Consider the following 26,929-nt stretch of genomic DNA (forward strand, 5'->3'; position numbering starts at 1 on the left):
AATTGCGATTTGGCGTGAAACCAGCACCCACCACGGATTCGGCATAAAAACAATTCTCTGGCCAACTGTCTTTCCCAATTCTGCCGTCGGCCGATTGAGAATTCAGCCCGTAGTGTTCAGACATGCACCTGCGTGTGTGCAGTAATTGCCCAGGAAGTTTAAACTCTGATGGGCTGATTCACATTGCCCAGAGTACTCAATGAAGTTTCCGACACTCTGCTCCGTGTGGGAGACTTGAGCCAGATGTGCAATCAGTGTAACTGAATAGAGGACCGCAACCAGCCAACACCACAGATTAAAACCTGACCAACTCTGACTACCTCCCCCACCAGACTACACCCCAAACCCAGTACCCCTGTAATGTGTTGGGTGCTCTGGATAGGAAGAGAGCGATCTTCCTGGTGTCTGAAGCAGCTTCCCGGTCTCTGGCTTCAAGGGAGAGCTGGAAGCGTTGTTTGACTATCTTCCAGTTGGCCGCCAGGTTACCGGTGATGCGGAGCGGCGGTGGCGGGCGGACGCTGTCCATTTTGCAGGATGACTGTATGCTGGTGGAAGGCAGATCACTTGCAGGTAGGTCTAAGAAGTTCTAACATCCCTCAACTACTGGTACCATGATGTGTTGGGTGCTCTGGATCCGTGGAACACATACAGGCCACCAACACTTAAAATAATACAACACTATTTTATTAAGCTAGAAACTGTTGAACATACTTTCACTGTGGGTTAACACGATGTTAGATGAAACTAAAGACCTATGCCTGTCCTAACCAGTCTATGCACTCAGCACATGGTGAAGATCTGTGCTGTAAGCTGTAAGCTCTGTCCTTCTGAGAGGCTGCATCCCGAATGAGAGGGAAAACTGATGCCCTCTGTCTTTATAGTGAGTGTGCTCTAACTGGTGATTGGCTGCGGTGTTGTGTGTGTTGATTGGTCTTGCTCTGTGTCCATCAGTGTGTGTGTCTGCACCATGATATACTGGCGTATATTATGACACCCTATACCCAAGTACATGTCAGGATGGCCGAGTGGTCTAAGGCGCCAGACTCAAGGAGTGTGTTTCCTTGCCTTCTTTAAGCCTGGTGATTTCTGGTCCCTTTCTAGGGGCGTGGGTTCAAATCCCACTCCTGACATTGTCCTTATAGGGCAGCACGGTAGCATTGTGGACAGCACAATTGCTTCACAGCTCCAGGGTCCCAGGTTCGATTCTGGCTTGGGTCACTGTCTGTGCAGAGTCTACACATCCTCCCCGTGTGTGCGTGGGTTTCTTCCGGGTGCTCCGGTTTCCTCCCACAGTCCAAAGATGTGCAGGTTAGGTGGATTGGCCATGATAAATTGCCCTTAGTGTCCAAAATTGCCTTTAGTGTTGGGTGGGGTTACTGGGTTATGGGGATAGGGTGGAGGTGTTGACCTTGGGTGGGGTGCTCTTTCCGGGAGCCGGCGCAGACTCGATGGGCCGAATGGCCTCCTTCGGCACTGTAAATTCTATGATAAGTACCACCCCGCCTCCCCCAGCCCGACCACCCACTCACTCACAGCACAGTAACTTGGAATAGTAGGCATTGTGGTTATGTTACAAAACTAGTAATCTAGATGCCTGGGCTAATTACCTGGAGACATTAAATACCATCAACTGAGGAATGTATAAATAAATCTGGAGAAAAAAGATAATATCAGTAATGGTGAATGTGATCTGGATTAATATCAAATACAATCTGATGCACCAATGACCTTTAGGGAAGGAAATCTGCACTTACCTGGTGGAACCAATATGTGACTCCAGACGCAAAGCAATGAGGTTGCTGCTTAAATGAAGTTGTCTGAAGTTGTTGATCGTAATATTGAGTCCGGGAGGCTGTAAAATACATTATCGGAAGATGTTCTTCCAGTTTACATTGAGTTTTACTGGAACATTGTAGCAGGCCAAGGACAGTGATGTGAGCATGAGAGCAAGATGGTGAATTGAAATGGCAAGCAACAGGAAGCTAAACTGGAGTCAATGCGAATCAGGGAAAGCTGGTTGGAGTCGTACCTGGCACAAACGAAGAGGTTGTGGTGCTGGAGGTCAATCATCTCAGCTCCAGGCCATCACTGCAGGAGTTCCTCAGTTTAGTGTCCTAGGCCCAGCCATCTTCAGATGCTTCATCAAAGATCTCTCTTCCATCATAAGGTCAGGAGTGGGGATGTTTGCTGATGACTACGGCATAATATTCAGCACCATTCGTGACTCCTCAGATAATGAAGCAGTACATGTCCAAATGCAGCAAGGCCTGGACAATACCCTGTATTGGGCTGACAAGTGGCAAGTTACATTCGCGCCACACAAGTGCCAGGCAATGACCATCTCCTACAAGAGCGGATCTAAATATTGCCCCTTGACATTCAATAGCATTACCATCGCTGAATCCCCCACAATTCATATCCTGGGTGTTACCATTGATCAGAAACTGAACTGGACTAGCCATATTAACACTATGGCTACCAGAGCAGGTCAAAGGCAAGGAATCCTACATCGAGTCATTCATCTCTTGAACCCCCCAAAACCTGTCCACCATCTACAAGGCACATATCAGGAGCGTAATGGAATACCCTCCACTTGCCTGTGTCATGTGAGAGTACCTTTAAGAAATGGGTGTTTACCACTGCAGTGATGTCATAGAGTGGGTGGAGCTGGGCTGTCTGTCAGCTTTTTACTTTCGTTTTAGGCTGTTTGCTGCAGGGTGTGTTTTAGTTTCACTTTCAAAGCTGGATAGCTGCAGTCACAGCCAGAAGGTGTATGAATCTCTCTCTGTAATCTAAAGACTGTAAATCGATCCTGGTGATTTAAAACTAATAACAGTAGTGACTTTAACCTGATGTGCTTCTTGAAAAAGGTGTTTGAAGTCATATGGATGTTAAAAGGAAAGCTTAAAGGATTACTTAGTGTTGTATTCTTTGGGAGTTGTATTTGAATTAATGGTTGCTAAGATGTTCACTGTATGCTTTAAAAAGGTTAACTTGAGTTCATAGAATAAACATTGTTTTGCTTTAAAAAATACTTTTCCATTTCTGCTGTACCACACCTGTAGAGTGGGCCGTGTGCTCCCCATACCACAATCTATTAAAAGTTGTGGGTCAGGTGAACTCCATGATACACTTTGGTGTTCTCTAAACCCTGGCCCATAACACCTGGATGAGTGCAACTCCACCAACATTCAAGAAGCTCAACACCATCCAGGACAAAGCAGCCCGCTTAATTGCTCCCTCTTCCACAAACATTCAAACCCTCAACCACCATGGCAGCCATGTGTACCATGTACAAGATGCACTGCAGTAACTCACCAAGGTTCCATACACAGCACCTTCCAAACCCATGACCACTATCATCTAGAAGGACAAGAGCAGCAGATACCTGGGAACACCATCATCTGGAGGTTCCCCTCCAAGTCACTCACCACCGTGATTTGGAACTATATCGCCATTCCTTCGCTGCTGCTGGGGCAAAATCCTGGAATGCCCTCCCGAATAGCACAGTGGGTGTACCAGCCCCTCAGGAACTGCAGCGGTTCAAGAAGGCAACTCACCATCACCTTCTGAAGGGCAACTAAGGATGGGCAATAAATGCTGGCCTAACCAGTGATGTTCACATCCCGCAAATCAATAAAAAATAAATAAATAATATAATAGCCTGCCAACCTGAAAATGACCTATTTATTCCTACTCTTTTTTTTTCTGTTCGTTAACCAGTTCTCAATCCATGCCAGTGCACTACACCACATCCCATGTGCACTAATTCTGTTCACTAACCTCTTGTAGGGTCATTATCAAAAGCTTTTTGAAGATCTAAGTGTACCACATCCACCGGTTCTCCCTTACCTATCCTGCATCTTTTAGGTGGCTCTGCTCCTATGGTGATGGCAGTATTTTACACTGTGTGAGTGAGAATAAAAGGCTGAGTTGAGGTCTGAAGGACCTCTGAAGTATTTCTGGATTGCTGCTTTAGAAAATAGCCTCAACTAACAGCAGGTCGTCCTCATAACTACCTGCAGTTTATGACTGCAAGGTACAGTTTGGCTAATGTTTGGCAATTCTGTGAAGAATGTTTTGATGGTTAGACCCAGGAAAATAGGGACAAACTGTGTCAGGACACATTCCCACCTCTCACTTCAATATTTTGCTATCCTATTCTACCAATGCTAACAAATGCTGGAGTAGGATTCTCCGGCGCCGGTTTTTTGACGGGGGCGGCGCCGGTCGGGGGCCGTTGGCAGTGGCCCCCTCGACGATCCTCTGCTTCGTGATGGGCCGAGTGGCCGCCCGTTTTCGGCCAGTCCCGCCGGCGTAAATCAAACAAGGTCCTTACCAGGGGGACCTGGCTCTGCAGGCAGCCTACGGAGTCCTTGGGGGGCGCGGGGGGAACTGGCCCCGGGGGATGCCCCCACGGTGGCCTGGCCTGTGATCGGGGCCCACCGATCCACGGGCGGGCCTGTGCCATGGGGGCACTCTTTCCCTCCATGCCGGCTGCTGTCAATCTCCGGCGTGGCCGGTGCGGAGAAGAAGCCCCCTGCGCATGCGCTGGGATGACGCCAGCACATACTGGCGCTCCCGCGCAAACGCCAACCTGCGCCGGCTGGCGGAGGCCCTTCGGCGGCAGTTGGCGCGGCGCCAACCCCGCCGGCGCCGGCCTAGCCCTTGAAGGTGCGGAGGATTCCGCATCTTCCGGGCGGCACCATGCCGGAGTGGTTCACGCCACTCCTTGCCGCCGGTACGGCCCGCCCCGCCGGGTAGGGGAGAATCCCGCCCCATATCCCTATTTCTTCTTGTAATCATTCCTGGAGCGAAGTATCCTTTCCTCACAGTCTTACAAAGCTAAAATAAAATATTGGGGCTTCCGTCCAGCATCCTAGCCACTGTTAGGGCCTGTTCCAGCATCATAACAATACATTGAGGTAACTCTGTGGTGCTGTCAGGAAGCAAGTCTTCTCATAAAGTGTAACAAAAATCCTGAAACTCTCTTCCTCCAAAAGTCCCAACTTCTCCAATCTACCCATGCACTGAAGTAAAATTGAAAAATTCAACAGTGAAGTTTATAGATTTTTGTTACAGAGTATTAAAGTGGGAGGATGGCATCGAGGTACAAATTAGCCATGCAGTAATTGAATGTGGACAAGGTTCAATGGCTGAGGGCCTACTCCCTTTCTGACAGTCCATGCCGCATTGTTGCAGAGAATAAGTCAGCAGCATCCTTCTCACAACCAGTTACTTGCAGGAGCAGTTGTGAATGTCATTGTGGCATGGGCAGTGTGTAAATTTACAGACAGGATTTCTCCCCGTAGCCCAGGCCATAATGCAGGGACCTCAGCTTTTCACAGTAACTTCATTGCAGTGTTAATGTAAGCCTACTTGTGACAATAAAGGTTATTTAATTAATTTAATTTCTGACAACACTTTTATATTCCACAGAGGATCCTGGTGAAATGATGGACAAATAGATACCCCTGACTGCTGCTATTGGATGAGGCCAGAGGCCTACTTGATCTCAACATTGTGGAGACCAAATGACAACTCACAAGATTTCTGAACGTGTGGATCACCGATCTATCAGATCCCCAAATTTCAGGCTTCAGCTCCTGTTTCTTTTCGAAGTTTAATTTCTCCAAATTTATTTTCAGCAGGACAACCAATGACTTAAAATAACAAATTTTAACGATTAAAATGCAAAACCTTCTGCTAATTCTGAGGACAGATTGTATAAATCTGGCTTGCTGAGTATGGGAGATGGAGGGGTGATCTGATTGAGGTGTTTAATTCAACCAGGTAGATAAAAAGGCAGCATTTTCTTCAAAGAGGGAAACACGACTGATGGGGTGCAATTTTAAAATTAGAGCCAGGCCATTCGGAATTAAGATCAGTAAGCACCCTTCCACACAAAGATTAATGGAAATTTGGAAATCGTTCACCAAAAGGCATTGGATATCGGGACAACCGTGTCTTTCACAACTGAGATCAAGCGATTTTTGTTTGGTAAGGGTAGCAGTCAACATAAAGCTAAGGTAAGAAAATAGAATTGAGGTTCAGATCATGATCTAACTGAATGAAGGAGCTGGCTTGAGGGGCCTGCAAAATAACTGATATCCATTCCCATGACCATATACATAAAAGAGAGAGCTAATTAAACCCATAAAGCCAGATTCCTCTGAGAGGGAGGGAGCAGAAAATTATAGGTTAATTTTATCTTGATTGCTGTAATAAATACGCCCAGTATTACAGAGCAGGCCCAACAGGTATGAGAAAGGTGGAGAGAGTAATTTAGCATTCCTGAGTGGTTGAAGCCACAAGTTCAGCCCTTAAAATCGGATTTAACCAATGAAAGTATCTTTATTTAATATAGCTCAACAAAATGTGTTTTTATTGATGTATAGTATCGCAATGATCCATGTTTATCAGATCCAGCACTGCTGTGAAATATTGGGGAAAACTTTAACCAGCAAGGGGATCAGCCGAGGGTGGTCAAAAATGATGTGGGGTCAAAATCTTCGAGCCCACGTCCATTGTTAATTTGAGTAAGGGGAATACCGCAGGGAAATGCCGCACAGCTGTTGGCCATGTTATTTAAATATTTCAATCAACAATTACGTTTTATTCAAGGATTCTGCACTTGATCGTCAGTGGAGGTATTTCTCGGACCATGTGCCACTGAGGCAAGTGCGCAGTGAGGGGGTTCCTTCAGTGAAACTGATAGGCAGGGAAGTCTTTTCTCGTGAAAGTGAAGAGCTGTAGTCCTGGCCAGGTGGGAGGCTGCAACTCACAGTACCCCTTCTCAAAGACTACTCCCAATGCTTGACAGGTGATTTCCATGATCCCGAAAGTCACTTCGCTCTTCTTGTACTTTATCCACCTTCAGTTCAACTTCCCAGCTGCCAGCCTTCACGGTGTTGCTGGGGGCAGCTTATGCAGCTCTGAGAAAGCCCAAGGGGAGCACCAACACCAACACCACGAGCTCCAGCAGCAGCAGGAGCAACACCAGGAACAACACTAGCAACAGGAGCAGCTGCATCCTCCTCACCCATGTGCTGCACCAGAAGACAGAGGGATGTTAACAGAGGTTCTGCTGGAATGAGGCAAGCTGCTCAACAGGTTCTACAGACAGCTCTCTCAACATGTGCGAACACGAGTGTCTCAGGCAGCTCAGGTTTTAATGGTAGGTCATTGCTGCCACCTGCGGCCTACTGGAATAAGATTTGTTTCTCAGTGGTACAGATGGGTATGAAGTGCCAGTGTCTGATAAGATAGCAGCCATTGGCTGGCGACCCCCACTCCACCACCCCCCCAAATCCCTTTGTGCTTCTGATTTCCTAAGCATTTCCCCATTTAGAAAATAGTCTATGCCTAAATTCCTCCTTCCAAAGTGCATAACTTCACACTTGCAGTGAGATTGTGCAATCTCGTCTCTTGTGAGGAATGAAAGCAGAGAGTTCTGAATGTTTGTAATGATTTGTGTGGATTGTAGGGAAGGGTAACATTTGTGAAGGGTAACTGTGAGACACAGGTGCAAGAGGGCATTAGCGTGAGGGTGCACGTGAGTGTTGGTTGTTCGGATGTCGAGAGAGGAATGAGAGACGTTGCAAGCTGTGGTGACCCGAGGCATGTTGTGCAGGTCTAAAGTGAGCATATTTTGCCCATTGTTTAATATTTTAATATTCTGCAGAAGTTCAAAAAACAAACAAGCAGATCTTTTTTCCATCAGAAATGAGCAGCAGTGAACGGACGGCATGTGGCACAGTGGCTAGCACTGCTGCATATGGCGCTGAGGACCCGGGTTTGATCCCGGCCCCGGGTCACTGTCCGTGTGGAGTTTGCACATTCTCCCCATGTCTGCGTGGGTTTCACCCCCACAACCCAAAGATGTGCAGGGTAAATTAAAAACAAATGTGCAGCAGTTGCTACGGCCTCCATGAGGCTGAGAAAAAAATACACACTTTGCTTAAAGGTTAGCAACACTTGACTCAAAGAACTCTCCTGTGGCCTACTTTTGTGAGGGGTCCTTGAAAAGCAACGTTCAAAACTTATGTAACCAAGGAGATGGGAATGTTGCCAAGCCAACCTAGGAGCGGGGTCAGGATGGTGGCGCAGTGGTTAGCACTGCTATCTCATGGTGCCGAGGACCCGGGTTTGATCCCGGCCCCGGGTCACTGTCCGTGTGGAGTTTGCATATTCTCCCCATGACTGCGTGGGTCTCACCCCCACAACCCAAAAGATGTGCAGGGTCGGTGGATTAGCCATGCTAAATTGGCCCTTAATTGGAAAAAAATAATTGGGTACTCTAAATTTATGTTTAGAAAAGACAACCGAGGGGCCTGGTCCAGAATACTTCATAACGTCAGAAAGTTTGAAAAAGTCCAGTACAATGCTTTGTAAAGAATATTCCAGGAAGTTCAGTGCAATTTGGAGAACACAATGCTGGTATTTCTGCAGGGACTCTCCTGCTCTCCCACTGTAATGTTGACAAGAGGCTGGAAAACTCCAGTCTCTTTCTCACTTTCCCCTCTGTCCTTTCTCTTCCCACTTTACTCATCCCTAGACTGCGCTCAGCAGCTTCCACTTTCCCTGTTTTGGTCTCACATGTTCGAACTTCTTGACTTGTTCTGCTTTTTTGGGAACTCCACATTCTGCTTCTGTAAGCTTCTCTGGTCTCTGTGTCCTCTGGACCCTATTCAGCCAGCTGAGCTTTTTGTTTCTTTTGGACCTCCAAAGAGCAAAACGTGACGGCCATCGGTGACTGTCTCCCCTTTGTCTGTATCTCACTCTTGGTATCTCACTCTCAAGTGTTCCTGTAGCTGAGGTATGGACGTCCAGCAGGTCGTGGCCCAGTGGCCAGTTTACGGTACAGAAGGTCTTTGGGTATATGGGAATTTATAGAATTTACGGAGCAGAAGGAGTCCATTCGGCCCATCGAGTCTGCATGGCTCTTGGAAAGAGTATCCCACTTAAGCCCACACCTCCACCCTATTCCCACCTAACCTAAGGGGCAATTTATCATGGCCAAGCCACCTAACCTGCACATCTTTGGACTATGGGAGGAAACGGGAGCACCCGGAGGAAACCCACGCAGACACAGGGAGAATGTGCAGACTCCGCACAGACAGTGACCCAAGCCGGGAATCGAACCTGGGACCCTGGAGCTGTGAAGCAAATGTGCTAACCACTGTGTTACCGTGCTGCCCACATCATCCATCGATGCGCAAGTGCAGACCTCATTGGCTTAGCAATGAGTGTATGCAGATGGAATTAACATGCTCCAGGACCTCTGAGTTGGTGAACTTGACCAAGAGACGCCAGGGTGGGGCTGAGACAGCCAAAGTGGAAACAGTTTAGCCTTTTCTCCTGCCTGCAGTGGAAGCTAGGAAATATCGATTTACCTTCAACATTAACCATCAACATAATGAGTGATTGACTGTCTATGAACTGTCTTTCTCTGGGAGTTGCAGATGGACTGATCAATTTTACAAACATGCTGAAAGAAATATTTCAAAGAAAAGATTGATTAAGAATACGTTTGACCATGCGCCTGTTAAATTCAGACGGAGATTTCAGTCAAAAGTATATATAAACAAAGTTCACAATATTACAAAGCACAAGGCCCGAAAGGGTGGTACACATTCTGTCATCTTGTCGGTCCATCGGAAATTTTTTCCCTCAGCCAGATTTTCCAATTCTCCCTCTCGCTCTAGACGCATCCTTTCATTCTCTATTTTTCTTTTAATTGACTACTTTTTCCTTGTACCAACATCCCGTTGTCACTGAATCATTTCTGTCCCTGGAGTCACAGAGTGAAGACCAGTTCCAGAGACCTCTGTGCCTGTGTATAGTTAACCTTTTCCTTGTTCTTGATAAAACCCCTTTTGGTCATACAAGAAGCCTCTGCAGTATTGGTTCAAGCCACCACAGATTGAGGGACAAATATTGGCCCAGACAATGAGATTAACTCCCTACTATTCTTCTGAATAGTGTCATGGGATAGTCACATCCACCTGAGAGGTAAGACAATGCCTCGCTTTAAGGTGTCATCTGGAAAACTGTACCTCCAGCAATGCAGCATTCCCTCAGTATTGCAGGGAAGAGTCAGCCTCCATGTTTGTGCTCAAGTCCTAGAGTGGGGCTTGAACCTAAAAATCTCCTGACCCAAAGGTGAGGATGTAACCACCTGAGCCCGCAGCTGGAAGGTCATCGACCTGTAAAGTTAACTTCTGGTCTGCCCGGTTGAGTGTTCCCCTCATTTTCGATAATTATTTCACTATATACTTGTACAGGAATTGACTAGTTTGGCCCTTGCCTCAAAGATGTTACCCAACAAGAATATCTGGTTGTATGGAAATAAGCAGGAAGTATTTTCTGTGGGCGAAGCTAAGCCTCAGAACGCAGAAAGATGAGAAATGGCCATAAAAATGTTCTATTTTCATCATATCCTGTTTTCAGACTGTGCTTTCGATGATTTTCGTTTCGGCATTTTTATCATCAATCACAGAATCACATAATTGTTACGGCAGAGAAGAGGGCCATTCGGCTCACTGTGTCTGCACCGGCTCGCCAAGTAAGCATTCTGGCTTGGTGCCATTCCCTGTACCCCCTGCACTTTGTTTCTTTTCAAGTCCTGGTCCATGCCCTCTTGAATGCCTCCACCACACTTCTGGGCAGCACACTCCAGACTCCAACTATTCGCTGTGTGAAAGAGTTTTTTTGTTCCCTACATCACATTTGCTTCTTGTGAAAATCGTTTAAATCTCTGCTCTCTCATTCTCGATCATTTCAGTCCATCGATGTTTCAGGCTTCATGGTAGCTTTCAAATTCAGCTTTTTTTTCTATCTCTTTCCCATCCAAATGTTATTGTGTCCGTCAGAGAAACCTTTACCAAATGTCCCTTCTGTTACAGTTGGTCATTGTCCGTTGAATTCAATGGGAATAACAATCAGGAGAGATGGATAATAGCTTGCCAGATGCACTAGCGCTGTTTTTACACATTTATGCATATCTACCACCTCCCATTGTTTGCTCTGAAATACAGCCAATGTTACTGCGGCAAAAGCTGCAGCCTCCACACACCAACAAAATCCCACATTCAGCATTGAGGATCAGCCACCAGCTAATCTGTTGTCTTTGGTTCTGGTTGAGGTAGCAATGTCAAGTCCATGTCCAGTTCTCTGATGCTTGCACCTTTCGAGCAAGGTCTTTGAGCTTTCCTTGCACAGATGTTTTTATTCATTCATGGGATGCAGGCTTCGCTGCGAAAGGCAACATTTATTGTTTGTTCCTGATTGCTCTTGACAAGGTGGTGGTGGCCGCCTTCTTGAACCACTGCATTCTGCGTGGTGCAGGTACATCCACAGTACTGTTAGAGTCCGACAATTGCAATGACGAAAGAACAGCGATATACTTTAGAGTCAAAATGGTATCTTATTTAGAAGGGTACTTGCCAGTGTTCCCATGTTCTTCTTGGTGGCTGGTCACACGTTTGAAAGATGCTGTTAAAGAAGCCTTGGTGAGTTGCTGCATTTCATCTTATGAACATACGATCATACGGATTAGGAGCAGGAGTAGCCCACTCGGCCCACCAGATCTCCCCTGCCGTTCATTCAATAAGTGTATAATATGGTGCACATTTTGCTGCCATTCTGAGCCAATAGTTAAGGAAGAGAATGCTTGAAGTGGTGCAATGGCAGCATAGATGAAACGGGCTGTTTTATCCTGGATGGTTGGATTGGATTTGTTTATTGTCACGTGTACCGAGGTACAGTGAAAAGTATTTTTCTGCGAGCAGCTCAACAGATCATTAAGTCCATGAAAAGACAAGGAAATAAAAGAAAATACATAATAGGGTAACACATGGTATTCAAAGTAACTACATAGACACCGGCATCGGATGAAGCATACAGGGGTGTCGTGTTAATCAGGTCAGTCCATAAGAGGGTCGTTTAGGAGTCTGGTAACAGCGGGAAAGAAGCTGTTTTTGAGTCTGTTGTGCCTGTTCTCAGACTTCTGTATCTCCTGCCTGATGGAAGAAGTTCGAAGAGTGAGTAAGCTCGGTGGGGTGGGTCTTTGATTATGCTATCCGGTGTGAAGCTTCTTGAGTGTTCTTGGAACAGAACACATCCAGGCAAGTGGAGTTAATACCACTGATGTGTTGGGTATGCCGGGTCTGCGAGGACTGCGTTTACTGCAGCAGTGAGAGAGACAGGCTTCCAACACTTGAAGAAATGCAACTCGATTTTATTGAACTCTTAACTATCATACATACTTTAACTGTGGGTTGACACTATGCTGATTTGACTGGAGACCTGAGGCTAACCTGACCAGACTATCTTACTACCACATGGTGTATGTTCTAGTTGCTGCTCACGGGCTCTGACTGTCTCAGGGGCTGGATCCCAAGAAAGCGGGAAAACTAGTGCCCTCTGGCTTGATATTGGTCGTGTCCTGTCTGGTGATTGGCTGCTCTGTTCTGTGTGTTCACTGGTCACCCTGTGTGTCAATCACTGCCTGCCTGTGCACCATCATATACCTGTGTGTATATTGTGACATCTCCCCCTCATTTAAAAAAAGTGTGTAGGTCAATAAATAGTGTGTGTGTGTGTGTACAGGAGCCTGACTATATACAAAGTATGTTAACGCATTTACATGGGAAGGTGTCTAGTGCAGATAGAGGGCAGAAAACAAATTAGGAAGAAACAATATGTACAGATGTGTAAACGGATCACAAGGTAATGCAACATTCAGTCGATAAATTCAGTCTTTGTGGCGGGCGACGAATTCTGGTTGACCGAACGAGCATTTGGTTCTATTGAGTCGGAGGCCATGCTCGTGGATCCTGTGGAACACTCGCTTGAGGCGATCGATGTGCTCCGGAGGAGTTGTGGACCAGATAATAATATCATCAATGTACACTCGCACCCCCTCGATGCCCTCCATCATTTGCTCCATTATGCGGTCGAACACCTCCGAGGCGGAGATGATGCCAAAGAACATCCGGTTGTAACAGTAGCGACTGAACGGGGTGTTAAATGTACACAACTTTTGACTGGACGCATCCAGCTGTATTTGCCAAAACCCCTTGGAGGCATCCAGCTTTGTGAAAAGCTTGGCGTGAGCCATTTCGCTGGTGAGCTCTTCTCGTTTAGGTATAGGGTAGTGTTCCCTCATGATGTTATGGTTCAAATCTTTGGGGTCGATGCAAATGCGAAGTTCCCCTGACGGTGTTTTGACACAGACCATGGTGCTAACCCAGTTCGTGGGTTCAGTGACCTTAGAAATGACGTCCTGGTCCTGGAGGTCTTGCAGCTGCTGCTTGAGGCGGTCCTTAAGGGGTGCCGGCACCCGACGCGGTGCATGAACCACAGGTGTGGCATTCGGCTTCAGCAGTATCTTGTATCGGTAAGGTAGTGTACCCATACCCTCGAAGACGCTGTGGTATTGTGCTATGATGTCATCTAATTGGGGTTGGAAGTTGACATCTGGCGAGGCCGTTGCCTCTGTGGATGACATGGTGTGAACCCGCTGCACAAGATTTGGGATTTTGCAGGCCCGAGCACCGAGCAGAGAAGCTCTGTTGGTTCCTACAATTGCAAAACACAGGGTTGCTTCTGAAGAACGATGGGATACCGCAAGCTGGCATGAGCCACTGGCAGCAATGGCATTGCCATTGTAATCGAGGAGCTGGCAGGCCGGTGGAAGAATGCTTGGCTTGACACGGATGGCGTCAAGGTCAGACTTTGAAATAAGGTTCGCTGAAGCGCCGGTGTCCAGCCTGAAGCGTATGCGAGCCTTGTTTACCATAAGGGTGGCACACCACTCGTCGTCCGGATCAATGCTCATCACTGGGAGTTGTTTCACCTTCTTCGCTGAAAGCATCGTATGCTTGGTGATGATGCCCACCCGGAATGGGGATGTGAGGCCCTCGGTGTTGGAATCTGGAACCATGTCGGAGTCGGAGTCTGCAACGGGTTGCTGTACTGACCGGACGTTCCTGCGCCGCGACTGGGATCGCTGTGTATTGGGCAGTTGGGCAGATCTGCACAGGGCTGCGTAGTGGCCAAGCTTGCCACACTGGAGACAGCGCGAGATTTCGCTGGACATTGCTGCTTTAAATGGGCGGAGCCACAGTTGTTGCATGCCATGGCGCCGACGTCAGGACGCTCTGTGCGCCACCGCGCATGTGCGGTGCGGTCGAACGATGTTTGCACCTGCGCAGTTCGGTCATCGGCCTCACCGTCCCCTTGGTTGTGGCGCGCATGCGCAGGAGCCCGGGAAAAGCGGGCGAAATGGCCGCCCTCATCCAGACTCAGGCCCTGGAGCTGTTTCACGGCCTGCACCCGCTGCACATCGTGGGGGCCTTGCAGCGCCTTGATATGGGAGTACCGGTTGTTAGCGTGCTCGTGGAGGACGCAGGTTTCGATGGCGATGGTAAGGGTGAGCTGCTTAACTTTAAGGAGCTGCTGGCGAAGGGGATCGGAGTGGACCCCGAAAACGATCTGGTCGCGGATCATGGAGTCGGAAGTGGAGCCGTAGTTGCAGGACTGCGCGAGGATAGGGAGATGGGTTAAGAAGGACTGAAAAGATTCATCCTTACCCTGCAGCCTCTGCTGGAACACATAGCGTTCAAAGCTCTCGTTGACTTCGATGTCACAGTGGCTGTCAAACTTCAGCAGGACTGTTTTAAACTTTATCTTGTCCTCGCCTTCAGCAAAGGTGAGGGAGTTGAAGATGTGGATAGCGTGGTCCCCGGCTGTAGAGAGGAAGAGAGCGATCTTCCTGGCATCCGATGCGGTTTTGAGGTCGGTGGCGTCAAGATACAGCTGGAACTTCTGCTTGAAAATCTTCCAGTTAGCACCGAGGTTGCCGGCGATGTGGAGCTGCGGGGGAGGGCGGACGTTGTCCACATTGCCAGATGGCTGGTCAAAGCAGACTATCTCAAGGTAGGTGTGTCAAACTCGGGCATGATTCACTGGTACCATGATGTGTTGGGTATGCCAGGTCTGCGAGGACTGTGTTTACTGCAGCAGTGAGAGAGACAGGCTTCCAACACTTGAAGAAATGCAACTCGATTTTATTGAACTCTTAACTATCATACATACTTTAACTGTGGGTTGCCACTATGCTGACTTGACTGGAGACCTGAGGCTAACCTGACCAGACTATTTTACTACCACATGGTGTATGTTCTAGTTGCTGCTCACAGGCTCTGACTGTCTCAGAGGCTGGATCCCAAGCGAGCTGGAAAACTAGTGTCCTCTGGCTTTATAGTGGTCGTGTCCTGTCTGGTGATTGGTTGCTGTGTTCTGTGTGTTCACTGGTCATCCTGTGTGTCAATCACTGCCTGTCTGTGCACCATCATATACCTGTGTGTATATTATGACAACCACCACACTCACATCTGGAATTTAGCTCTTTTCCGTGTTTGGACCAAGGAGGTAATGCAGTTTGGAGCCGAGTGACACTGGCAAAACCCAAATTGAGTATTGGTGAGCAATCCTGCTACACAATGCTGTTGGTCAGCGGAATGCGCCCTGATAAAGAAACATGCCGGAAAGGTTGGTACACAGAGTATGCTGCACACAATTTGTGTGAGACTGAGAAACATGTTGATACATTTTGTTTCATTACATCGGAGTGGAGAGCAGAGAGCTGCACCAACCGGTACTAGTTATCAGCTTGTTCTTGATAGATGTCAAATTTCTTTAGAACCTGATAAAATTAATATGGAAACAAACAAGGACACTGAGAAAGTTGCCAGCTGAGGATCACATGGAAACTACAAACAGGGAATGAGCCCCCACACAAGGTCAGATAAAACCTTGATCCCATAGGGACAGAGCACAGGCCTACCTCTTCATTCAACAGATTATGGCTAATCTGTACCTCAGCTCTTCTTGTTCACTATTGTTCTATATACCTTAAAATGCTCATCTAAAAAAAAAACGATCAGTCACAATCTTGGATGCTCTAACTCTTCCCCATTATTCACAACAGCGAACTCAATATTTCCATGGCATGGTGAAGTATGTGTCACAATCATGCTGCAAGTTGGAAATACAGCAAAACATGGCTTTTCTGGCTGAATTATTCCTTCAATGTTGGCACGTTGCCAATCAGAACTATGGCAACCCCGAGTCGGGTTTTAAAAATTAATTTTTATGGGATGTGGGTGTCGCTGGCTAGGCCAGCATTTGTTGCCTGTCATTAATTGCCCGTGAGAAGGTGGTGGTGAGCCGCATTCTTGAACCGTTGCAGTCCATGTGACGTAGGTACACCCACTGTGCTATTAGGGAGGAAGTTCCAGTATTTTGACCCAGCATCAATGAAGGGACGGCGATATATTTCCAAGTCAGGATGGTGAGTGACTTGGTGAGGAATTCCCATGTATCTGCTGCCCTTGGTCTTCTGGATGGTAGTGGTTGTGGGATTGGAAGGAGCTGCCAAGGGAACATTGGTGAGTTCCTGCAGTGCATCTTGCAGATGGTACACACTGCTGCTTCTGTGCATTGGTGATGGAGGGAGTGAATGTTTGTGGAAGGAGTGCCAACGAGCCGGCTGCTTTGTCCTGGATTGTGTCAAGCTTCTTGAGTGTTGTAGGAGCTGCACTCACCCAGGCAAGTGGGGAGTATTCCATTACACTCCTGACTTGAGCCTTGTAGATGGTGGACAGGCTTTGGGGAGTCAGGAGGTGAGTTGCAAGCCACAGGATTCCTAGCCTCTGACCTGCTCTTGTAGCCACAATATTTATATGGCTAGTCCAGTTCAATTTGTGGTCAATGGTAACCTCCAGGATGTTGATAAAGGGGAGTTCAGTGATGGTAATGATATTGAATATCAAGAGGTGATAGTTTGATTCTCTCTTGTTGGAGATGGTCATTACCTGGAACTTGTGTGGCACGAATGTTATTTGCCACATATCAGCCCAAGCCTGGATATTGTCCAGGTCTTGCTGTATTTGAACATGGACTGCTTCAGTATCTGAGGAGTCACGAATGCTGCTGAACATTGTGCAGTCATCAGCGAACATCCCCACTTCTGACCTTATGATGGAAGGAAGGTCATTGATGAAGCAGCTGAAAATAGTTGGGCCCAGGACACTACCTTGAGGAACTCCTGCAATGATGCCCTGTGACTGAAATGATTGACCTTCAACCACCTTCACCATCTTCTTTTGTGCTAGGTACGACTCCAACCAGTGGAAAGTTTCCCCCCTGATTCCTTTTGACTCCAGTTTAGCTAGGGCTCCTCGATGCCATATTCGATCAAATGCTACCTTGATGTCAAGGGCAGTCACTCTCACCTCACTTCCAGAGTTCAGCTCTTTTGTCCATGTTTAAACCAAGGCTGTAATGAGGTTGTGAGCTGAGTGACCCTGGTGGAACCCAAGTTGAGCGTCAGTGAGCAGTTATTGTGAAGTAAGTGCCGCTTGATAGAACTGTTGATGACCCCTTGCATCACTTTACTGATGATTGAGAATATACTGATAGGGCGGTAATTGGCTGGGTTGTCTTTGTCCTGCTTTTCGTGTCCAGGCCATACCTGGGCAATTTTCCACATTGTCAGGTAGACGCCAGTGTTGTAGCTGTACTGGAACAGCTTGGCTAGGGTCACAGCACGTTCTGGAGCACAAGTCCTCCGTACTATTGCCAGAATATTGTCATGGCCCATATCCTTCGCAGCATCCAATGCCTTCAGCCATTTCTTAATATCATGTGGGGTGAATCGAATTGGCTGAAGACTGGCATCTGTGATGCTGGGGCGCTCTGTAGGAGACTGAGATGGATCATCCACTTGTCACATCTGGCTGAAGATTATTACGAATGCTTCAGCCTTGTCTTTTGCACAGATGTGCAGATCTCCTCCATCATTTAAGATGGGGAGTCTCCTCCTCCAGTGAGTTGTTTAATAGTCCGCCACTATTCATTGAACCAGCATTGATCCCATGGCTTGGTAGTAATGGTAGAGTGGATATGCCGGGACATGAATTACAGATTGTGGCTGAGTACAATTTTGCCTCTGCTGATGGCCCATAGCGCCTCATGGAGCCCAGTCTTGATTTGCTACATCTATTCTGAATCTATCCACACAACACGATGGACGATATCCTCAATGAGAAGATGGAAATTACTGATACTGTCATGGACAAATGCATCTGTGGCAGGTGGGGATGAGGTCAAGTATGTTTTTCCCTCTTGTTGGTTCCCTCACCATCTGTTTCAGACCCAGTCTAGTAGCTATGCCTGTTACGACTTGGCCATTAGTGAAGTGAAGCTGGGTTTTTCATGACATTCGACAATGGTTTTAATTAGTCTTTTTCATTCCAGATATTTATTGATTTCCAGATCTCCACCATCTGCTGTGGCGGGATTCGAACCCAAGTGCCCAGGGTATTATCCTGGGTCCCTGGATCACCAGTCCAGTGACAATACCACTATGCTACCGCCTCCCCTTGTATTGCATATCAATACAACCTGACAATGGTACTGGACTAAACAGCCCATGGGTTGAGTTTTCCAGCCTTTCCCGCCGGAGGGATTGTCAAGTCGCGCCGAAGGCGACCACCCCCTGAGAGGGTTCCCTGGCAGCGGAGGATGTGAGCCATGCATCAGTAGACATCAGCGGGACCAGCAGATCCTGTCACCGGCAAATAGTGGGCCACCTCCACCCTCAGAAAATACATTGTTGGGGGGAGGGGCAGAAAATCCTGTCCATCTTCTTCCCACCTGTCCTGTACATTTTAAGTGAATTATTTTTTGGCCTGTGGTGATATATGTTTGCAAATCAAGATATTAAAAATAAATTAAGTCTGCTGAGAACATTCAAACTAACCGGACAAACAACTCCTTCTCCAACCTTCACATACCTGGCTAATTTAGTTAATGCATTTTGTTTAATAATACAGGGACAACAAAAAATCAAATAAAAGCAAATTGGGAATGGGGACGACCTGGCCTGAAGCACTGACGTGGCTGCGCTCACCATGTCTGTTGGCTGACTTGCTGCAGTTAGGGTAATTTTAATCGAATCTACCTGAGGTTAACTGCAATGGTTTTACATGCCACTCAATTCCAGTGAAGCCGATTGGATCAATAAGTCATGTTAACATTACTCAGAATGTTTCAAGTCGTTTCTCTTTTTGCTGCAAAAACATGAAGATATTTTTAATACCAGCTATTTTTCTATTCCAGTTTCAGGATCACGGCATGTTGATCTAAGTATTTAGATTTATTATTGGAGTCCAGTTTCTGAGAGTCTGTGGGGAAGCTCTCCATGTTACAGAGTTCTTATTGTGTAAGAATAAGTCCACTTGCAGCTGCTTCCCTTGTTTAATTTTACTAATGAAGGAGGGTGGGGATGACAGCTGTGCCGCGAATATGGTTGTCTCCTCGGAGCTCCCCTCCGAGTTATTCTCTTGGGGGGGAACCACCCTGGATGGGCCGGCACAATTGGATGAAGATTCTGCGGGAGAATGGGCATGAGGTCAGTGGGAGGTATGGGTCATAGTGTATGGCATTAACAACTGATGTGTGACAGGTCAACTTGGTGGTGGCTGGTGGATCCTCACCTCCGCACTGTACGCCAAACTCTACATCGCTGATGATCTGTCCTCGACCGCCCCTGCGTCCTCGGAGACCCCTTCCTCATAGAGGGTGAGGACACTGATGTCCAGAATCCCACCACCCATATCGGCCCACTCCCGTCTATGGTGGGCCAACCTCTCCTGTGGGAACACAGAGAGGGCATCATGTGCCGCACGCTTCGCTCATCACAGAGGGGGGGGGGGGGAAAGCAGGGGTGGGCAACACTGCTGGACATGGATGGGTTGGGCACAGTATGGTGCTGGGTGGAGGAGTTGCCAGGTGCATGGTCGTTGGAGGGGGTTGCGGGGGTGGCAGGTGAGGCCGGTGTCAGGCGCATGGTCTTTGCGGAGGGCGGAGGTGCTGGTGGGGGCCGGCACCAAGTGGCCGGTGCCAACTCACCCATGCAGCCCGGCGGAAGTCATTGATCTTCTTACACCACTGGGTGCCGGTACTCCTGGTGATGCCCCCCCAGCCCCCCTCCGGAGCTCGTGGCTGCTGTCACTTCCTCCCAGGCGACATTGGTTGCTGTGTGGCTAACCCTACGAGCCCCTCGGGGATCAGGGGATCCCGTTGGGATTCAACCGTGTCCAACGTTCAGGCCAGGTCGGCATCCCCGAATCGTGGGGCTGATCCCCTCAGTGGTATTGCTGCGTCCTATGTGGGGTTTGCTCTGCGGGATCGGTTTAAGTGCAGCTCCCCCTTGTTAGCAGGAAGCTGCCGGTTGCAGTCCTGGCAAATCAGCAGGCAGGATCATCATTTGTGGCATGAAGCCCATCAGGTCTTGTTCAGTGGACCAATTAGTATTTGACACCGGTGATGCCCTCGCTGGGTCAAGCTCATGGCATTTCTCACTTGCTACCACACTTAGAAACTTTTCCATTGAATCCTGCCTGGTTTGACATCTTACCCAAAAGACTGCACCTCTGATAGTGCAGCACCTCTCCAGTAATGCAATGCAATGCCAACCTAAATTTGAGCCAAGTCTCCGTGTGGTCCTTGAAGCCAAAGCCTGCTTAAATCTGCTTCTGCTTTGGCTGTGTTTGCATCATAGACTAATGTCCGTATTTAGCCAACGTGGGTTGCGCCAGTTAAACCAAGTGATTTCCCGTGATGGGACCGTGACTATTTACTTGTCAGCTTGTTCCATTCTGGGCCTGTCTTTGGGAAGAAAGAGTGTTGCTTGTCTTTGTAGTTTTGTGTGGATAGTGCTACCTTGTGTCTTGTCATTGCCGAAGGACACCAAGGGCGAAATTCTCTGGTATCGGCGTGATGTCCGCCGACCGGCGCCAAAAACAGCGCAAATCAGTCGGGCATCGCGCCGCCCCAAAGGTGCGGAATCCTCCGCATCTTGGGGGGCCCAGCCCTAACCTTGAGGGGCTAGGCCTGCGCCGGACTGATTTCCGCCCCGCCAGCTGGCGGAAAAGGCCTTTGGTGACATTGCCGGGCGGCGCATGAGCGGGAGCGTTAGCGGCCGCTCACGGCACCCCACGCATGCGCAGTGGAGGGAGTCTCTTCCGCCTCCGCCATGGTGGAGACTGTGGCGAAGGCGGAAGGAAAAGAGTGCCCCCACGGCACAGGCCCGCCCGCGGATCGGTGGGCCCCGATCGCGGGCCAGGCCACCTTGGGGGCACCCCCGGGGCCAGATCGCCCTGCGCCCCCCCCAGGACCCCGGGGCCCGCCCGCGCTGCCTTGTCCCGCCGGTAAGGTAAGTGGTTTAATCCACACCAGCGGGACAGGCATTCTAGCAGCGGGACTTCGGCCCATATGGGCCGGAGAATCGCGGGGGGTGGGGGTGGGGGGGGGGGGGGGTGGGGGGCGCCAACCGGCGCGGCGCGATTCCCGCCCCGCCAAATCTCTGGTGCCGGAGAATTCGGCAACCGGCGGGGGCGGGATTCACGCCAGCCCCCGATGATTCTCCGACCCGGCGGGGGGTCGGAGAATCTCGCCCCAATACTTGTTTCTGTCAATTCTCACCAGTCCACTCAATATTTTACGGAACACGGTCTGTCTGCCTTTCTCCCTCATTTGCTGTATTAATTCCCATTCCAAATCTTCGATCAATGATGTGACTCTGGTATATTTCCCATACTGATTCAGGCAGAATCATGCAGCGGGGTGGAATTCTCCGTTCCTGAGAGTACGTGTTGACATCGGGGCAGAATTCGTGGATTTGCATGACAGCAAATCGAGCGCCGCATCTGAACCGATTCAGTGACCGTGGAGGGGCTAGCACCGGCGCCACGTGGAACACAATCGATTCCAATGAAAAACGGTGAGAGATTCACCGGTCTGTGATTGACACTCGGGAGGCTGACAAGCTGCCGCTGCAAATACACATTGCACTCCCCACACACACTCATCCCAGCCAACAAGATGGCACTGGTTGTGCTGGAGCGTGCCCATACTGCTGATGGGTCTGCTGGGGCCAGAGGGCACCAAGGGGGGGTACCCTGAGGGGAGACCCAAATGACCTGTGGCCCTCAGTTCACAGTGGGCAGTCAGCACTGCGCACAACTGCATGGCTGTCTTGCAGGCCGGGGCAATGGTGCTCCGTGCGCATCCACCCTGACCCCACAGCCCACCTCCTGGCCACCCCCCCACCCCCCTGCTAATCCCCCGGCCCTAGTAGAAGCGCCACGGCCAGCGGCATGACTGTCGGCAAACTGTGGCGATGTTGGACACTTTCCATACCCCCTCTCTCTCCCTCAGCAGCCACAGTGCCTGTTTCACAATTTTTAAAAGCACAAGTGAACCTCGCCGACGGGAATTCCCCCCAGTGGAGGCGGAGCATTGTGGAGGCCCCGGAGAATAATGGTCAGGCCTGCTAATGACATGACTCTGCGTGCGTACTGGAACGCATTGACGCCACTGCCGAGGCACCGGAGAATTGCGGTTTGGCGTGAAACCGGTGCCCGCCACGATTGTGACGTCAAATCTGATTCTCCGCCCACTCGGGTTTCCCGATTCCGGCGTCAGCTGACAGAGAATCCCATCCTTGATATGTTCCTGTTAAATTCCTTTGTCCTTTAGTGGAAATATTAACCTGTTTGAGATAAATTTGTGAATATGTCTGTTAAAATAGCAGAGAAAAGAATGCAATAAGCACTGGTGCAATAAGATAAGGCTGGTTTAGCTGGGTAGACTTTCATAGTCTGCTTCTGGTTGCTCAGATAAGGTGGATAGACCTTCATGGTCTTGTTCATGCATGGATTTCGATATGGTGTCTTTAGTTGCTTCCATTTTGTAGTCTGTCAATGAGCTCTCTATGGAGGCTTGCGTTGCTCTCTCTGTGGAGTCTTCCATCGCTCTCTGTGTGGAGTCGTGCAGTGTTTTCTCTGTGGAGTCGATCTGTGCTCTCTCAACGGAGCCGGTCAGTACTCTCTGTGTGGCGTCATTTTATTCTTGGGTATTTGACAGGTTGCTGTCATCCAATGTATCGATGATCTGCCAGTGCATCATGGTATTGGATTCATCTACCATGAGTAGAGTCGTGTTGAGCTTTTCAACCATGTCTCTGATGCTTTTATGATCATATCCGAACAACTCAGCCATGTCTGAGTAGTATTCTTCAATATACCAATCATCTTTATTTGTTTCAGATTTGTTATTGTCCTCTTCATGTTCAATGAACAAATCATCTTCTTTGGTTTTGGATTTGTCATTGTGCTCTTCACTTTGGGTGGTGCAAACTGCTTGTTCCAGGGTGCTGCGAAAGTTATTTTGCAACTGCTGGTGGAAGTTCAGGCAATGTTGTGCCTTTTGAAGTTGAATTTTTTGGTTTTGTGCCTTTAAGAGTCTTGTTTGTGATTTTCGGGCATTTCCCCTTTAAGTGGGCATGGTCTGAGTCTTCTGGTGTCATGACGCTCGTGACGTAAAGTGTAGGAATCGATTGCGCATGCACACATCGATTTTCCTTTACTGTGCGCTTTTTCTTCAACTGCGCATGCGTAACTTGCGCATGCGCAAATCCATCTTCGAACGGTGTGATTTTCTTTGTTCAACTGCGCATGCACGGCTATGGTTTCCTGCGCATGTGCAGAAGCAGATTTGCGTCTTTTGTTCCCCGGCAGTTTAAAATGTGCTCAGATGCCATTTTAACTTCTTTAGATCCGTGCAGAAGAGCTTTTTCAGCGTACTTTCTTGGTAAAGACTGAATGTTATTTCTTTCTTGCGATCTGCACTTTTCAATCACAATTTCCAGCGTTAAACCTTTCTGTTCTGATAATGATTGTTTGCGTTTCGCATCACTCATTCCCTGTGCAATTTAGGCTCCGGGCATTGAATGTCTTAAAGCAGCATTGTTACTGGTGTTACAGTGATCTTCAAATGTTTTGAGTATTACTTCTAATTTGGTGTGTCTTCACCTTTCAAGTATTTAAAACAGTTATAGATGTCCCTAGCTTCATGTCCTGCTAGTAGCAGTGCTATTTTCGTTTCTTCAGAGGCCGTACTCAAATCATTAGCTATGATATATAAAGTTTGAATGTTTGTTTAAAACATTTCCATCTATGACTTAAATTACTGTCTGTTTTCAGCTGCGGTGGAGTTCCAACGAGTTCCACTGAATCAGCGAAGTCTCCCCACGTCGAATGTCCGGTACGAATTTTCTTCTGTTTTCGATCTTTCTTTGTCTGCATCTTGCGTAATCTGACTAGTTAGCGTTCCTGAAGTCACCTGGTACCATGTATTATTCCTTGTGTCTGAAAGAGCTTGTAGTCTTACAGTTGAAGTAGATGCTTTATTATGTAAGTTCGTTCTCTCTCCAGCGCTTATATTAGATGTTATATTAGAGCTGTCTGCCTAAGTCCTGCTCACTAGCTGCCATTCCTGTGACGAGTGCCCCCTGTCTGTCTATTATGTACATCTCTGGTGCTCCCTCTAGTGGTTACTTAGTTGTAGTACATTTACATTAACCCCTTGTGTATATACAGTGATGCATATCATTACAATCCTCAGGTTAAATCACCACCAGTCAGCTATCCCCCTAAAAAGGGGAAAGCAGCCTCTGGTCATCTGTAACTATGGTGATTTAAGATTGCTGAGGATCATTTCCAAGTTGTGTTGTGTATCAACCTTTCAACTTCAGGTAAATATGTTGCACAATTAAACAAGTAGATGAGTAAACCAAAGAATGAGGATGTGGCTGAGGACAGTACTGCTTCTTCGAAAACGATTTCTCACCTTGCCCACCATCTGTCTCACCTTTCACTGACCGCAAACCTCCTCTTTAGTTCTTTCCTCTTCTCAGAGTTATCTTTTATTTATGATCAGCTTACTTACTTGTTGAAGGCATGTTGTGAATCAACAGGCTTCACTCCTCTCTTTGAAATAATGTTAACAGGGATTGAAACAATGCAATGCAAGTCCAACAATCTCATCAGACCATCTCTGTGCTGATACAAACTGTGGACAGAAATACATCAATTCTTCCGACAGTACTATTAAAGGCTTTTGCTTTTATCAAGAACCGGTTGACAGTCACATGCTGATTTTAATCTGTGGTACTGTTTACACAAAGACATTTTGTCGTAAATAATTTACCACTGTAGTATTTATTTTCATTTTTCCTCTCACCTCTTCTGATGTTTGATCTAGGACACATCCTCGAGAGCCGTTGCCCTATTTCCTGGAGAAAATTTTCTGGTCCCGTCCACCGCAGGGATTATCGCGGGCGAGACGGAAACTTTGGTGGACCATTAAAGGTCCGTTGACTTTGGCCGATAATTTCCGGTCTGGCGGTGCGCGCGACCGGAAAATCCCACCCACTGTGGATGCTGGAAACCTGGACGGCACGGTAGCACAGTAGTTAGCACTGTTGCTTCACAGCGCCAGGGTCCCAGGTTCGATCCCAGGTCCCAGCTCCGCACTGTCTGTGCGGAGTCTGCATGTTCTTCCCATGTCTGCGTGGGTTCTCTCCGGGTGCTCCGGTTTCTTCCCACAACGTCTCAACAGACGTGCCTGTGAGGTGAGTTGGACATTCTGAATTCTCCCTCAGTGTACCCGAACAGGCGCCGGAGTGCAGCGACTTGAGGATTTTCACAGTAACTTCATTGCAGTGTTAATGTAAGCCTACTTGTGACAATAATAAATATTATTATTATTGAACCAAAAATAGAAAATGCCGCGTCTGAGGAGAGCCAGAGTTGACGTTCCAGGACAACAACCTTGCATTAGAACTGAAGCCTGAGAACTGAGACATAGGCCGGGATTTCCCAGTCCGATTCTTGGTGGGAATCGCCATGGGCGCATCAGAGATTTTGATGAACCAGCCAAAGGTCCGTTGACTTCAGAAGGGGATTCTCGGCCCTGCAGCCAGAAGGAGCAGAAAATCCCGACCTATTAACTCTGTTTCTTGACAAAGATGTCGCGGGCAGAAAGACAAAGGGAATGCAGATGGAGGTGATCAAACCTAAGTAGGATGCCGATATTTGCACGTTAAGTGATTAAATTAAAGCTAGAGTGGGAACAAAAGCGGACAATCACGATCAACACCCATCCGATCACCCCCATTTACATTCCCTTTGTCTTTCCGTCCTTGACATCTTTGTCTATCTCCGCCTATCACTGGCCTTCTATCCAACTCCACTGCTCCATGTCCCCCCCCACAACAGTATAAATCTGACCCTATTTCCAGTTCTCTCCAGCTTTGACAAAGAGTCATCCAAACTTGAACATTAGCTCCCTTCTCTCTCCACAGATGCTGTCAGGCCTCTGAGATTGTCCAGCATTTTACTGTTTTTGTTTGAGATTCCAGCATCTGCAGTAATTTGCTTTTAACTCTGTTTCTTTCTCTATTATTGCTGCCTGAGCTGCTGAGTAATTCCTCCCTGTGCCTTAACTGTATGCAACGTGCAGATGTCAGCAAAGTTTTCAACCACCGAGGCCATCATGACCAAACTCAATCCTGTCATCACACAATATCTACCATGTGGCATTGTGGCACAGTGGTTGGCACTGCTGCCTCACAGCGCCAGGGACCGGGGTTCAATTCCAGCCTTGGGTAACTGTCTGTGTGGAGTTTGCACTTTCTCTCCGTGTCTGCGTGGGTTTCCTTCCTCCCACAGTCCAAAGATGTGCAGGTTAGGTGGATTGCCCATGCTAAATTGCCCCTTAGTGTCCAAAGGGTAGGTGGGGTTATTGGGTTACGGGAATAGGGTGGAGGTGTGGGCTTAAGTGGGGTCCTCCTACCAAGGGTTGGTGCAGACCTGATGAGCCAAATGGCCTCCTTCTGCACTGTAAATTCTATGATGTGCACTTTGCAGCAGGGGTCACTGGATAGGGATGAAGAACAAAAGCCCTGGCTGATTTTTCTTCCCCTAGATTGCTAAAGTCAGCTTTATCATCC

General features: G+C 48.1%; 1 long non-coding RNA gene and 1 other non-coding gene across 2 annotated transcripts; both read left to right on the forward strand.

Annotated features, from left to right (window-relative positions):
- Positions 1-1,011: 1,011 nt before the first annotated feature.
- trnal-caa (transfer RNA leucine (anticodon CAA)) lies at positions 1,012-1,130 on the forward strand. The gene is made up of 2 exons: positions 1,012-1,049; positions 1,085-1,130. It is a non-coding gene; the product is annotated as a tRNA-Leu (tRNA).
- Positions 1,131-6,699: 5,569 nt separating this feature from the next.
- Positions 6,700-26,783, forward strand: LOC140429537 (uncharacterized). The gene is made up of 3 exons (XR_011949117.1): positions 6,700-7,177; positions 24,120-24,180; positions 25,700-26,783. It is a non-coding gene; the product is annotated as an uncharacterized lncRNA (long non-coding RNA).
- The last annotated feature ends 146 nt before the right edge of the window (positions 26,784-26,929 follow it).

This window comes from Scyliorhinus torazame, chromosome 1 (genome assembly GCF_047496885.1).
Source record: "Scyliorhinus torazame isolate Kashiwa2021f chromosome 1, sScyTor2.1, whole genome shotgun sequence".
In the NCBI taxonomy this organism is placed as follows: domain Eukaryota; kingdom Metazoa; phylum Chordata; class Chondrichthyes; order Carcharhiniformes; family Scyliorhinidae; genus Scyliorhinus; species Scyliorhinus torazame.